The sequence below is a fragment of the Macrobrachium nipponense genome, chromosome 18, assembly GCF_015104395.2.
Source record: "Macrobrachium nipponense isolate FS-2020 chromosome 18, ASM1510439v2, whole genome shotgun sequence".
In the NCBI taxonomy this organism is placed as follows: Eukaryota; Metazoa; Arthropoda; class Malacostraca; order Decapoda; family Palaemonidae; genus Macrobrachium; species Macrobrachium nipponense.
The window spans coordinates 66,213,372-66,228,724 of record NC_087211.1 but is presented as its reverse complement, the minus strand read 5'-3'; the positions used below and the strand labels follow the sequence as shown (position 1 = coordinate 66,228,724).

The 15,353-nt window shown below is 36.2% G+C and overlaps 1 long non-coding RNA gene across 1 annotated transcript; it reads right to left on the bottom strand.

Moving 5' to 3' along the window:
• Positions 1-848: 848 nt before the first annotated feature.
• Positions 849-13,994, bottom strand: LOC135196772 (uncharacterized). Its single transcript, XR_010310469.1, has 4 exons — positions 13,859-13,994; positions 3,127-3,179; positions 2,065-2,148; positions 849-1,227 (listed from the first exon to the last, which is right to left on the bottom strand). It is a non-coding gene; the product is annotated as an uncharacterized LOC135196772 (long non-coding RNA).
• Positions 13,995-15,353: the final 1,359 nt, after the last annotated feature.

Sequence of the window (15,353 nt, the reverse complement as noted above, 5' to 3'; positions counted from 1 at the left end):
TCATGCTGAACTGACAAATAATTCAAGTTCTTTCCACAGGAGACCTGAACTAAAAATGTGAAGTCCTGTAACCGTAAATGGTTAGGAAAAGCAGAGGAGCGTCACCACATGCCTACAAACATTCGAATGGAAGGGTACTATCACATGAGATTATGGTAAAGAGCTTCCTGCATATATTTGGTTCCCGCCTCAATTCACTCAGTGGATATGGAAAGAAAATTACTTGTCATGACAGGACTACAAAGTCTAAAAAAAATTTATCAATCGCTGAGAAGGTTGCCGTGATCGTAGGTCTAGTCCGAGCGACTAAGCTAACACTACACGAGAAGATAGTTATGCTCTCACGTCACTTTCCAAACGGCTTTAGAATTACCGTCGCTCCAGCGTTGAAAAATTCTTTGAACGTGGTTCCTGCCTGAACGTCTGTGGCTGTAAGATAAAGTCCTCACAAGTCATCTACTTAACTGCACCAGAGATGAATTTTACTATAATCGAAGGTTCTTCTCAGTAAAGTACAGAAGTGTTTTAACATCGCCAACTCTCGCCCAAACGGAGAAAAGTTTGAACGGAGTTCCTGCCTGAATGTCTATGGCCAAAGTATCAAGCGCTTACAAGCACGAAAGTTAACACCGAGGAGGAGGAGATTGCTACGTTCGTAAGCCTTTTTCATACTAGAAGAAAAATCACTTGGGGAAAATTTAATTTCAACGTAGTGCTTACCTGAACGTCTGTTGTCCAGATAAAAAAATTTTGGGGTTCTAGGATGAAACCATCTTTAAGTTACACCTCAGGCCAAGAATATTCCCAAGCGACCCGAGAAAAAGATATCACCGGAGAGAAAATAAACCTTACTATAATATTTATTAAACTTTTTTATGAATTTACAGTTCATTACAACACAGATTAATTTATTAAACTTTTGTTGATAAAATTAGAGTAATTTATTATTCAAGACAGAATTTCTGTAACATGCTGTCCCAAAATATTTTAAATACTTTAGTTACATCAATGGAACAGGCTGCAGGAGCAATACACAGGGCATTCTGTTGTAGACATTTTATCACCTGAGGTTACTAGATTTATCCTGAACCACATTAGTTACTGGAATTTGTGCCTCTTAGTTCCATTACTGTACGAGCTGCAGTAGAATACTTTTCCATTCGCAACAGAGTATAATAATCATGCTTCTTCTACACTCCAGCATCGTCGTCCATCTACCTCCATTATCTTCCACAGCAAGGGATGGAGATTGGAAAAAAAATTTCTTGAAACTATTTTATGCAAAAACGCAAAAAAAAATAACGCTAAATTACTATGAAAACTATTGCTTGAAAACAAACTATTTTGACTTAGTTTTGACCAAAACCTATACTTAAGTTTCAGATAATGAAAAAGTCCAACAATAAAAAAAAGCAAACAATTACACATTACATTCAAAATTAAGTTTCAGATAATAAAACGAGTTACATAAAAAAAAAAGTCTACAGAAAAAATATCTACAGAAAATTAATTCAAAAGTTACATTCATAAGTAATACTTTACTTTAAATTTGCCATGATACATTAAGAAACTTACTTTCAATCCCTCAACTGATCATCACCAGAGTTATATACCTAAAACGTTACAATTAAGTTTCAGATTAATGAAAACAAGATCTGAGATAAAAGCAAAAATATTGTTAAGAGTTAATGTATCATGTGAAATTTAGTTAGGTTTTGGTAGGAATTGATATTAAGAAACTGCAAATCAACTTTGACTGGCTACCGGAGTATTTCACACCAATAAAATCGTGACAAATTGGCAAAAATGAGTATCAGAAAATTTCCAAGGCAATTAACACTAGCTGCCACTCCCAGATAATCTAATCTCCCTCTTACCATACAAAATATGGTGTTAATTGCCGCAACCATGTTTTATATCTTTAGGTGATGGTAATTAAAAATTCAGGTCATAGCAAAGGAATTATAAGCGTCTTTGTACCGACCTACCCTTCCTCTAGCCTCACCGAGATTAAGTAACAAAAATAACTCAAACGTGTTATTACCAATAAATACTCTACCTTACCTGTGATAAATTCATCCTCATTCATTAGGCTTCAGCAAAAATTCCTTCAAACGCCAAAACTTCCAAGTATCAGCCATTCCCTTCCTGCAATGCATAATTTAAATTACTTCACATCCTTATTCTAGAAAACTGTCAAGCTCAAAATACTAAAATCGTTAATTTCAACCTATTTAGTTAAAACTATAGTACCCCGAGTTTAACAAATATGCAAAACGAAAAATAAGTTCACAGATTGAGTTATAAATCATGAATTCCAGTCAGTCATTGATGTTTTTTCATCGAAGTCCCTTACAGTTTCATATTTTTTTAAGTCTTAGTAACGTACGAATTTCAATCAATATTAAGTAACAGGCATACGACCTACATTTTCATGTAAATTTTTAGACCTACATTTTTTCATGTATTTTTAGACCTACATTTTCATGTAAATTTTTAGACCTACATTTTCCATGTAAATAGACTATTTTCATGTAAATTTTTAGACCTACATTTTCATGTAAATTTTTAGACCTACATTTTCATGTAAATTTTTACTAAGACTAAATCCAGCTTCGTATTCAAATTTCTTAGTGGTATGGGTGTGGGGGGGACCTAAATTTCTCTTACATTACTAGGAAGTCAATTTGATGATGCCATCTAATAACCATTCTATAATTGGGCGTGTGTATTGTTTGGCAGCTTCAACAAAGTGGTGATTGAGCAATCACCCTTCTTATATCGTAAATATTGCAGGACTCACGGCAATACATCAGGGACCAAACCTTGAAAAAAAATATAGTGGACAAATGTGCCAGTGGTTATCAAATGTCTACAGAAAATGCCACTTCCCATTCTTCCACAATCACAAAAGTTATATGAATGATTAACTATACCCACAAAAGCTCACTGACTTATTATCTTCAGACCTCTCCTGTATCACACAGTTATGATCCTATCCTTGATAAGCAGCATACCAAGCATAAAACGCTACTATTCTATAACTTAAAATATAAGCAGTTTTCTTTTATTAACCTTCCAAACTTGACTCATCTGACATAGAAATTTCACTGAAGTTTTACATACCTGACAAAGCGCCAAACAGTATGATCTTTTATACTGCAGAGACTTTTTATGATCTGAAAAGACAATTCAGTAGGACCTTTAAACGGGCTGATTTATAAACTACTCGAGAACACCCTATTTTAAAGTTTAAATCCATAAAATCATTGAAAAAAACTACTACGCATGGCAACGGCAAAATAACCATTTGAGCCACAAAACTTAAATCATAGAAACTACTGTATTAGCAAGAGAATTCACACCAGATTTAAGCTTTACAAATGCTACATTACCTGGAAAACACAAGACCTTTGATTGCTCGATATAAGCATTTATTTGTAACAAAATGAAAGACATGTACTTTCCTATGAAACTTAAATGCAGCAGAATTTAAATTAACTGCTTTAACATATTAGATACATTATATTTCATGGTTAATTGATGATGATGGCTACAAACCTTTTAAGTTATACATCGGTTTCCCATAATAAAGAGCTTTACAAATCCTATTGTCAATTACACAGCAATTACCATTATCCATTTTTGTACGGTTTGTGTCAAATCTTGCGTGATGGGACTCATGTTTAGGAATAGGCTTATTTGTATTTGCAAATACCTGAGCTCAGTCAATTCAAAGCAGACAGTTTACTGTATTTGAAATATCTAAATTTGGAGGTGTTAAGGTTCTGACAACAGCTACTACTTTGCAAGTAAGCAATTTAATGTGATAGATCGAGATTGAGATTTTAATATATTCATTTAAAGTAGCTTCTGCCCTAAATCTGCAGACCACAATAGGAAACCAAGTCAAGAGTGGCTCCATCGTCCATCTATTGATTATAAGCAGCAAAGCAATTTCTGTAATTTGTGGCTACCTACATAGGTCAAATAAGAAGGGGAGACTATCCAGATTTTATAACCTTAAGTTTATTTTACATCAATGGGGCACTAAGCCCCCAGAATGGGGAGTACCAAGTTATGTCAGGATATATTCCCTATTTCACTATTCTCCCCTAGCTCTAAAATCCCTGTTTTTTAACTGTGGTCCCTATTAGTTTTGGGTATACAGGGGTTATAAAGGGATAACCAATCAATAGGACAAAAGACATTCAAGATCACTCGATAAAATTTACTACATTAAAAAAAAAAAACTAAGTATATTGCAACCATCTCATGAGAAACCCACTATAATAACAAACTAGTTCGTAATATCGCAAAGTTCTTAAGACTCCCTGCACCAAAGAGCTTGGCAAGTGCCCTAACCAAGTACTACCAAACTTAAGTCTATAAAATTTAAGGGAAAACCAGGATAATGCACAGCAATTCAGGTTTGAATAAGATACAAAATTGAGGTACAGTCAAGTTAACTTTTTACTAAACTTTTAAGCAAGCAAAAAGAAACACCAAAACTGAAAATACAGTAGTTGGCAGGAAACATAAGATATAGTAGGGCTGAAAATCCTGTTAGACTTAACGTAAGCTGCTGCGCAATTATTCATATAGATATCCCAACCTCATTCAAAACATTCCTCGCCAAATTCCAGTAATTTAACTTAGTAGGTAATTGACCAACACTTGGAAAAAAAATTTACGGCCAACTTTTACTTTGAACAAGAATGACAATGCTGTAATTCAAAATAGGATTTTAAGTTTACTTATGTGCTTTAGAATTTGATGTCCATTTTACTGGAAAATTAGTAGTTATGTCCATTTTACTAGCAAATTATCAGTTAAAATAATGGACCAACCTTAACACCACAATTCAGGGAAAATAGGGTTTATGGGAAAAGAAAAAATATACTAAGGAAACTCAAGGATTTATCCCAACCTAACCTACAGCACAGTCTTCCATAACCAGGGGAGCTTCACCTCTAACCACCCATGACCCCCATTCAACGATCTAGGACATCAAAGTCTTACCGAGCCTGGGTGCTTTGCCCCCTGGATCTGGCCACCTGACGTAAGTAACAGTAAATCATTAACAGGCCCACAAAGTTAAAGTTAATTTAACACTTAACACTCAAACTGACCTAACTCTAAGTTAATCTTAATATCATGGACTTGGACTAATTTTTATTATTTTTCTTTTATACTTGGGCAGAAACATTCTAATTGTATCAGTAATTTATAAAGAATAAAACTAAAGTAGATCTTGCACAAAATTATATGACCTGGTTGGCGTGCAGAATGAAGAATCTAAAACATATTGCTAATGTACTTTATATATACCTAATTGTGTACTAGCTAAGTTTCCATTTTTGGGGGCGAGGTGTGAATTCTAAGAATTTCAAATTGACAAAAATGTACAGTTGGACACAGGTTTCCCTGGTAAACCGTCTTGCGAGAACTTCGAAAAATTACATGGTAACAGTGTTTACTGAGGGGGATGGGGGGGAGAACCCCTTCTTTGCTAACAAGAGTTCCACCAATCAAGTTCTGGAGTTCGTTTTGGTGGGCGGAGTTATTAGGTATGGTTGGAGAAAGACACACACACACACACACACGGAGTAAAAAAAGAGTGAGCAGTTTATATCGTTGTAATGAAGTTTGTCGTCTCGCTTGTAATATAAGTTGTTTATTAAGGTTCCATTTAACTTTCGGCCAAGGTGTTATCTTACAACCGTGTATTATTATATATCGGGTCATATTCATTACACAATACTTAAAATTGATCAACATTTTAAAGTTATATTGGTATTGCCGAAAATCACGAACATCATAACAGGATATTTTAACCTTATCACGTAAGCAAAGTTTACAGCATCGGTTGCAGTGCGTTTCCTACAAATTCTACAATAAGAAGCTATAAAGAGAAGCGCAGCAGCACTAGATTGAATATTCCCAAAAACTCAATGAATTTGTTGTCTCTGACACTTAGCTACTCTCTCTCTCTCTCTCTTATACTAGCTAACTTATCTCTCTCTCTCTCAGCTATACTAGCTAACATGGTGACAAGAAAAACCCCCGCGCTCAGTATGCAGTTCTGATATGTCATTAGTGTATTCATGAGAGGATCAGTGATCCAATAATATCGAAGATTGCCCTTCCTGACAATACCCATAAGCATAACCAAAGCAAAGAAATTTCTCATCTCTGATACTGTAATGTCAAACTCTTGTTCCCTTGAGTGTTCGCCTGATAAATTACCCCATTTCATAACATGAAATTAACGATTAGATCTCTCTGCAGTCAGTTCCATTATAGAATCATTAAAAATAGAATAAAAACTTTATTATTGATATACTATCATCAAAATCGAAGGTGTGCGGCAAAAAATTATCGCCACCAATCCTTTGCCCCACAAGATTAGCTGGTTTGACGTTTCTGACAACCTCCTAGGCCACCCTTACCTCCCCTCCCCCGCGCAGTTCATACAAATGGAAGACGAGCAGTACAAACTGCCAGCAAGACCTCTAATAAGGCACTAAGTAGTACAGAAACCAATATCGATACAATAAGCAATGAAGGCGCACAAAATTAAAAACTAAAGAACGTTACATGACGTAAACAACATATGACGTGGTTGACCTTTTAAGGGTTAACTGTTGTTTTTTCTAAAATTATGTATGCACTGATATATTATAGACTATACATTTCGTTGACCTCGGGTGATAGGTGAAGTCATTTGGGCTTTCCTTATAGTGGCTGACAAAGAGTATCATCTACTGAACTGATTGTTACCTTTTAAAATGTCCCACAGAGCATATGACCCTTATACTCAGAAACGACAACGACGGCCAAAGAATATTCCACGTTTTTACTCTTGTTCATATAACTTAGGTTTTAACCAAAGATACATTGAAAATATCAGTAAGATATAAAGCATTACATTTCAAATAATGGAAACTATTTTAATAGACTCCAAGAAGCTAATAAGCGAAAAAAGTGGCGCCACACCACAGTGAACAAAGTATAACAGGTAAGGCAATTTGCCAATACTGTTACCGACCTCACTGTATGAAAAACAGTGCTAGGAGAGTCATTCAGTTCTATAATTCAATGCTGTTAACAAGAAACGGTGATTAGGAAGACATCAAAAACATGTGGGGCCTTGAGTAAGTAGGAAAGTTTACTGCAATACTCTCAATATTGTATGGAGGCATTATGCCTTTTTTTTACCGATACTTCGAATATTATATCAAGAATATCATGGTTATAATAAATACTTGTTGTGAATTATTATGTTTATTAAAACATATAATCAAATAACTAGTGAGAACAAAATGAGAACATTTTATGTCCTATTACAAAAATATAACATTTATATTATCCAATCTAATACCTTGACCATCCAACCTCTCTCTCAGTCACTTCCCTCAATCTGTCGGGCATCGAATGAACAAGGTTGGAAATTTGCTGCGGTCTCCGTCTACTAATTTCCCACAGAGTTGATGTGAGCCATGAGTGCTGTGTTGTTACTCCATGTTCCATTTTCCATGTGTTCACCATCTGGGCCCACAAGTGTTCAATCACATTCATATCTGCTCCTTTGCTCGGCCATTCAAGAAGAAGCAAGTTATCCTATCCGGCAAACCACTCATGAACAACGCAAGCAGTGTGAATGCTACTCCGGTCGTGCATGAACAGGATGGGCCCTCCCTGGTGGGAAGGGAAAAATTCCTTTCTCGTAACGAAGGCAAGAAAGAGGTTAGCAGCAGTTCAACATACTTAGCTGCTGTAAATCGTACCTCGATACGGAACACATCACCCATACCATGCACACACACCCAGTCCCATACGTTGCACGGTTGAACATGGCCGGAATCGAACCACCTCAACGATGTTACGGGGTTCATATCTGAATGAGAAAAAAATGGGGTGTATAAAAAAATTAATTAATATATATATATATATATATATATATATATATATATATATATATATATATATATATATATATGTTAATGGGGGGATTCCCCCCATTATTCATAAGGTAAGTGTGAGACACGAGCGGAAGGCAAACCCACACACAGCATTACTCACACATCTCTCATCTCTTCTCTCTCTCTCTCTCTCTCTCTCTCTCTCTCTCTCTATCTATCTCTTCTCACTCAAACCTCCCCGACCCCTTTCCTTCATTCTTTAACAGGTAATGAAAATGAGAGAGTTGCGTCATAACAACGTTTATTAACAACGAATAAATAAATCAATCAATCAAGTAATCTAGTCTTAGAGACTAACCCAAAAAACCCCGAAACAGTACATTGTCTAGTCACCAAAAAAAAGTCTACACCCCTCTGGGAATTCTTTGTCCCCCTGCTCCAGAACCGTCTGTTTCAAAGATACAGAACACATCCCGGTAAGTACACACACAAGTTTAACAGACAGAGGCCAAATATTGGATATCATCACAAAAATGTCAAACATAATAAGCCAGTCTTTGGCTAAAGTAACTCAACACTCACCCAAACAGCCGGACACTAAAACACTGTCACAAAAACTCCCCGGCGAACGCCACGGCATCTTTGCCTGTGACTTGAAGACCCTCTGTCAAAATCCTCCCATAGGCTTGGGTATGACACTTAACAGAAAGAGGCGCACACGCACATACGAACACACAGTTCGATAGCGCCTCACGGTTCTAGCTGCATCCAGTTTCACAAAGGACTTTGAGAAGAGTTCATAAACTCAGTACATTGACTTGTCGAACTAAGCACTTATCTCACGCCATCCCCAGAAACTCATTGTCAGCTACTCTCGGGTCGTTACCTCTACACTGTTCTCCACATTCCATAGGTCAAAGGGTACACATGGACAAAATTATTAATCAAAACCTTAGGCCTTACTATATATAATATATATATATATATATATATATATATATATATATATATAATATATATTTCTCAGTGATGAACAACACTGAAAGAATATTGTCTAATTATTTATTTAATATATTATATTTGAGGAAAAAGAGCAAATGATGCCACTGTCCCTTACCTAATATTTATCTCAGAAATAGCACTCTTATTTATGTTTACTCCCTTTATATATTTTGACAGTCCACTTCCGTGGAACAAAATCTGAAAATTAATATAAAGAATGCAATTGATAATTGATGCAAGTAATGATTTTGCTTATCATACCGAGTTCTATTTGTTCGCCAACAATGCAGCTTTCCATGCGATGTGGACGAGAAGCACTTCTCGTCAGTAAAGATGACCCGGCCCCACAAGTCCAAACCCTTATCAGCATAACGTTTGGCAAAATCAAGCCTTCTTGGTGATATCACATATACCATGTAAGGAAATCCAGGCCCACACGTTTACGGTTACAAGCCGCTCCTGGCCACTTCGTAAATGTTTCCTCGGTGGTATCTGAAGGAAAACAATCTGAATTTTTTACAATTTACGCGTTGCTTTCCGTAACAGGGAAAATAATGATATATCGTTTGGGGAAATGTAATGCTAAGTAACAACCCCTGCATTAAGATAATGTTTATTCATCTATGAGGATTAATACTTATTACAAGTTTGCCTCCTCCAACCTCTTATACACTAAAACAGCTCGAAAGCTGATTAGTGGAATTCACGTTAAGAGAGGAACAGCACCACCTTTCGTAAACAGTGTTTCAAACAGACAATTGACAATTTATCATTATGAAGACATACAGAATTTTAAACGGTATCAATGACAGTAATGACCCGAGATGTTGCAATGCCAGTAACAGCCAATTAGTCAATTAGTCCCACTAATCGTGATTTAATATATCACTTTGTTTAGTGATAACGATATCACTGCTACAGCACCCTTATTACACGCTAACAATTTTGTCACCCAATCATGGCTAGATTGAGGTGTTGCATAAATTTTGATAGGTTATCTGTCCTCTGCTGGTAGTATTCGTTATAGTCTCCAAATGAACAGCAACATATAGTTCTCCGGGCGCAGATCGTCGCTCTACGAGAAAGTGGGCTTTCAATACGTGCTGTTGCACAGCGTCTTGACGTCTCCTCTACAACAGTAAATAAATGTTAAAGGAGGCACGCTTAGACTTGAAATTGACCCGACTTTGGATAGCATTTATTTATTTCATTTATTTATTAATTTTTAAAACTATAAACCTTATAACCCGTGAAATTATGAAACCTAAATTACAGTTGCCTTGGTCCTGTTGAACTCTAATAGTGATTCTTTCTCTTTACTTCCCAGAATACCAAATAGCGTTCCCATAAGTAAACAGGCTATAATTAATCTTTATTATCTAGGTATCTGCATGTTAATTACGTATTTCAGTTCGAAGACCTCCACCACGAATGACCACGCGTTAGGATAACGACGACATTCGACGAGCACCAGAAGATCCTTTTACCAATACTTTTGCTATTCGTGAACGTCTGGCATTAAATGTTTCGGCTATGACCGTGCGAAGACGTCTGCATGAGGCAGGAATACCTCATAGAATTCCTGCCAAGAAGGAATTTCTCGCCGAACGGCATCGTGCTGATAGGCTTGCCTTTTTTCAACAGTTTGTGGGGGAGGATATGGGAATTTGGTCTCGAGGGTCTTTATGCAGTGACGAAAGGTCTTTTACTAGCAGAAGTCACGGCAGAATACATAACTGAAGACCGAGTAATATAAGGTGAGTTTCTATAATCATTAATAACAGTCGGGCTATAATAATTTTAAGCAAGGGTAATATTATAATCAAAAGATAATAATTTTGTCAATAACCATGTATTTTCCGCTAATTGAATTATATTGCCACGAGAAGTGTGAAAATAAAAATTCTTCATTGAAAACCACCCATTAGTTCTACTATGGCCAGCTTTCAGGCATTAAGCAAATGCATTATTAATGTTATGAATAATCATGTAGGCAAACTTATAATATAGAGTTCAGACTGTTTACTGAATTAAAGAATATCATATCGGACCGTTGCAGATCAAACAATGCTATTATAAGTATTGATCATTGCAGATGAATAAACATTCTTAACTTATTGCAAGGGTTGTTACTTAGCATTTTATTTCCTCAAACGATATAGCATTATTTTCCCTATTACGAAAGCAAAGCGTAAATTGTTAAAAAATAGATTTTTTTCCCCTCAGATACTACAGAAGAAACATTTACGAGGTGACCAGGAATGGGCATGTCACAGTAAACGTGGGGGGCTGGATCTTCTTACATTGTTTGGATGATATCACCAGGATTGAGTGGAGGTTCACTGGTGAAAAATACAATGAAATTCTTCAGGATTTCTAACTTCTTTCACTTCAACAGCGGAATTATTTCTCCCCACCTGCTCCTGTTATTTTCATTCACGACCGCTGCCCCATCCATACGGCCAGAATAGTCGAGAGGATCTGCAGTTGCTTACTGGCCAAATAAGGATACAGACATGAACCTCACTGAGAATATTTAGGCTAATTTGGTAAATGTTGGGAGCCTGAGAGGGAGAGGAGGACCAGATCAACTTATGAACCTCTGGGAACACAACGGAAACTCTCCACAACCGACCACAGATCGTCAGAAACCATGAATCTTCTATGTCTAACAGATTGCAAGAGGTGATCTAGAAGAAGGTGGCTGGACTTCTCACTATTAATAAAAAATAATGTCAAAAATTAGTGCGTATATTTGGATTACCCCCATGGCTTCCGCTGAACTTCCATGTCGTATGATGTAAAAAAAAAAAATCGTAAAACAGACCTATGCATATCGTTTAGCTCCAGATCATGATTATTATAATTTATATATTAGAAAGGTGAATTTGATATTTGAAAGTTCAAAATCTAAAGGGAATTTCGCTATCCGATTTTTCTTTAAAAATTATCTAAAAAGAGAAGCATAGGACAATATCATCAAACTACATTTCTCCAAATAGCCCCTTCCACAATGGACAGGTAAATGACTGAAGGGGCTGTTTAACAATAGAGACTTCTGTCTCTTATCCTCACACGAATGATAAGAGCGAAAGGAATTTCTGTCCGTATGACATTACATTTATCACAATTAATATATTAGAAAATATAAGCCAAGTAGATATGTTTATCCACATGTAATAATTATTGTAATGAACGGCGTGTAGGGAATAACCTCTACAGTATATTCCAGAGGGAATACAAACCCAACCATGAATACATGAAACCTAAATATCAGCAATTGTTTATCATTGGCAAACTAATTAAGTTTACCATATGGGAATGGTTAAAAGTTTGCACCAAGTGCGGGAGTCCTTCACTTTCCATTACATGTTGTGGAATTTTCTACAAGAGGGAGTGAGTTTAACCCAATCCTTCTTCTTGTAAATGTTGTTGTATTCAGAAAATCTACAGTACTATAATAATATTAGGATAAAACACTAAAAACAGCGCAGCCATTAAAGATAAACCAAGAAAAAATATTTTCAAGTGGAGCTTTTCCTTAGCCATAGCCATCACTATCCACGAGCACCACAACCATTACATAGTAAACTTTAACCAACGTCACCCTCATCGGGGCTCCAGGGGTCACCAACAGGCCCACCTTACCCCTAGTCCCCACCCATTTCAATTGTAGCAAAGCCAGGCTGAGGACATCGGTACAGCAAAAGCAAGAAGCTCGTCAGTTTGAATTACATTTTAAAATTCCAAAACCTGTAAGACGGCTTAACAACAAGAACTCAATCCCCGACACCACTCCTCCCGCCCCCCGAAAAGATATATATGCATATATTAGTTTAGTCAAGATTAGAGGGTGTTAATGACATATCAAAACTGCATACATAACGCAGTGGTATTTCTAGATGACATGTCACTTTAAATTAGCTAATATGAGAGAGAGAGAGAGAGAGAGAGAGAGGAGCTAAGGTGTCTGACACTTTCAACACGTTCACTGATTTTTAGGGTATGTTCAATGATGTGCTGCTGCGCTTCTCTTTATAGCTTCGTATTGTATTTATTGGTAGGAAACGCATTGCAACCGATACTATGAATTGGCTTACGTGATAAGTTTTAAAATATCCTGTTAGATGTTAGCGATTCTCTCCAATACCAAGATAACTAAAATTTTGGTCAATTTTAAGTATTGCGTAATGACTATGACCGATATTTAATAACAGACACGGTGGTAAGATAACGCCTTAGGACGAAAGTTAAATGGAATCTTGATAAACTTATATTAAGAGTGAGACAGTAATCTTAGTTACAGCGATATAACCTGCTCAGATTATTTTTTTTTTTTTTTCTCCAACCATACCTAATGACTCCTCCCGCTGAAAGAATTCCAGAGCTTATTAGTGGAACTCTTGCTAAGAGAGGATGAGTCCCCCACCCCATCCCCCTCAGTAAACACTTACCATATAATTTTTCGAAGTCCCCTCAAGAAGGTGTACCAGGGAAACCTGTGTCCAACTGTACAGTTCCGCATCGCGGGATGATTCTAGACACCTTCAACCCCGCCCCCAAGGCTCTTTTCTCTAGTATTCCCTCAAAACCTTATCTAGCGATATGGCTACCAGCAAACACGGGAAATCAACGAAAATTTATGCTAATAGGGCAGGAAAGGAACGTTAAAACCTTATCTAGGCCCTATATTTACAATCGCGTGCAGAGGAAATCAACGAAAATCTTATATAAAAAACTAAAAGCTCAAATAGGCATAATTAACACAACTATCACGACATTGTTATAAGACAGATGAACGCCCATCAGTTTGTTTTTGACAGTACACTTTTAACATTCTCTGGCGAGAATGTTAAAAGCACTAATAAATAACAATCTAAAGCTAATACCATAATAAACATTAAAGCTCGTTCAAATAAAACATATCATACCTCCACATAAATCCACAATCACTTCAGATAATCTTATCAACAGCACTATTTTTCAGTAGTCAAGCACACAATATGGCGACTGGAACCGATGTTGGAAGTACGTGGAATTTGAAATTTGGCGATGGTCTTCCAGGAGGCGTTCCCTGATTGGCTAAAACAATCAAGGACTCTTTACATACACTACCATCATTTTTCCAAAACAGCGTCATCTATTGGTGAAACAAATGGCCGTGAAAAAGGCCGCCAACTTTTAACAAAACGTTTATGATCATTACGACATTCTTTTAAGTTTTATTTATTTATTCTTTTGTTTTTTTTTATTTTTGATTGAACATTATCATAGGGAAAGACCATGAGCTTTCTTTAGGATGTGCTAAATTACTTTATAAAAAAAGCCATGACTTTTTTTGCTTTTGTTTACTGTTGTAAAGTTGTATATCTATCATATATAAATATATTCGAGCACTTTAAAATTGAAAGCTGTTAATATGACGTCGAACAGTATAGACGCCATGATTTCACTAACCAAGGATTTAAAAAAAAAAAAAAAAAATTTGTGGAGTATCTGGAAGATTATTCATTTTTGTAATTCAAAAACATTTCAAAAAATTCTTGTGCGTTTTTTTTATTGTACCTTCAAGTTAAGTGACCTCCTTCAATATATCTACATACGTTAATGCTTTCAAGATGGAGCATATTCTATACTGGAGCCTGAATAGGCCCAAATATGTGCAGACTGAAAATTATATAAACATATTTGTTTGCCACAAAATACTCAATCTTAATGCTAATACCGCATATAATTGTTACAAGAAACCTTTCCAGCAAACAGCAATTTGAAGCTTACTAAATAAAGGCCACTAGTACTTTGTTTGCACTTGTGTTGACAGCTCATTGCATTGCCCTTCTTTGATTGCACACATGCTTGTAGCAGATCAAGCAGATCAGTTATCGTTCAAATGGTTACGTCTGTAATGAAATTACATGGCTCTTTTTTCTTTTTTCTCCGTCCAGCATGGATGATCAGAGGCAAATTCAAATAAAACATCAGCGTACCAAGATAACTCATAACGCTGTTTGATGCTCTCTTAAATAATCAGTATTGTCATATTCTTCTGCTATTCAGTGACAGTGAATTGTAATGCATATCAATGCAAACTGAATGACTGTCAGGATGTTATCCAGAACAGAAGTCTCAGAAGAAAGCTATCAAAGCGGGTTTTATTTCAGTTCCTATTTCAAAGACACATGTACCCATATCTACTCTTTATCGCCACATCCAAAGTTTAACTTCTCAAATTCACCTTTGCTCCATACCTTGCATTTTCTGTCTTGAACATTTGAGACAGTTGACAGAACTGGAAGTACTACATTCTTTCGTTTCATAACTACCAGCGCTTTTGCCAGTTTCTGAAATAACTTTTGAATTTACCTTCCATTTAAAGATGACTTTTATCCTTGACAGTAAAAGAAGGGTAGCTCGTAATATCAGTCA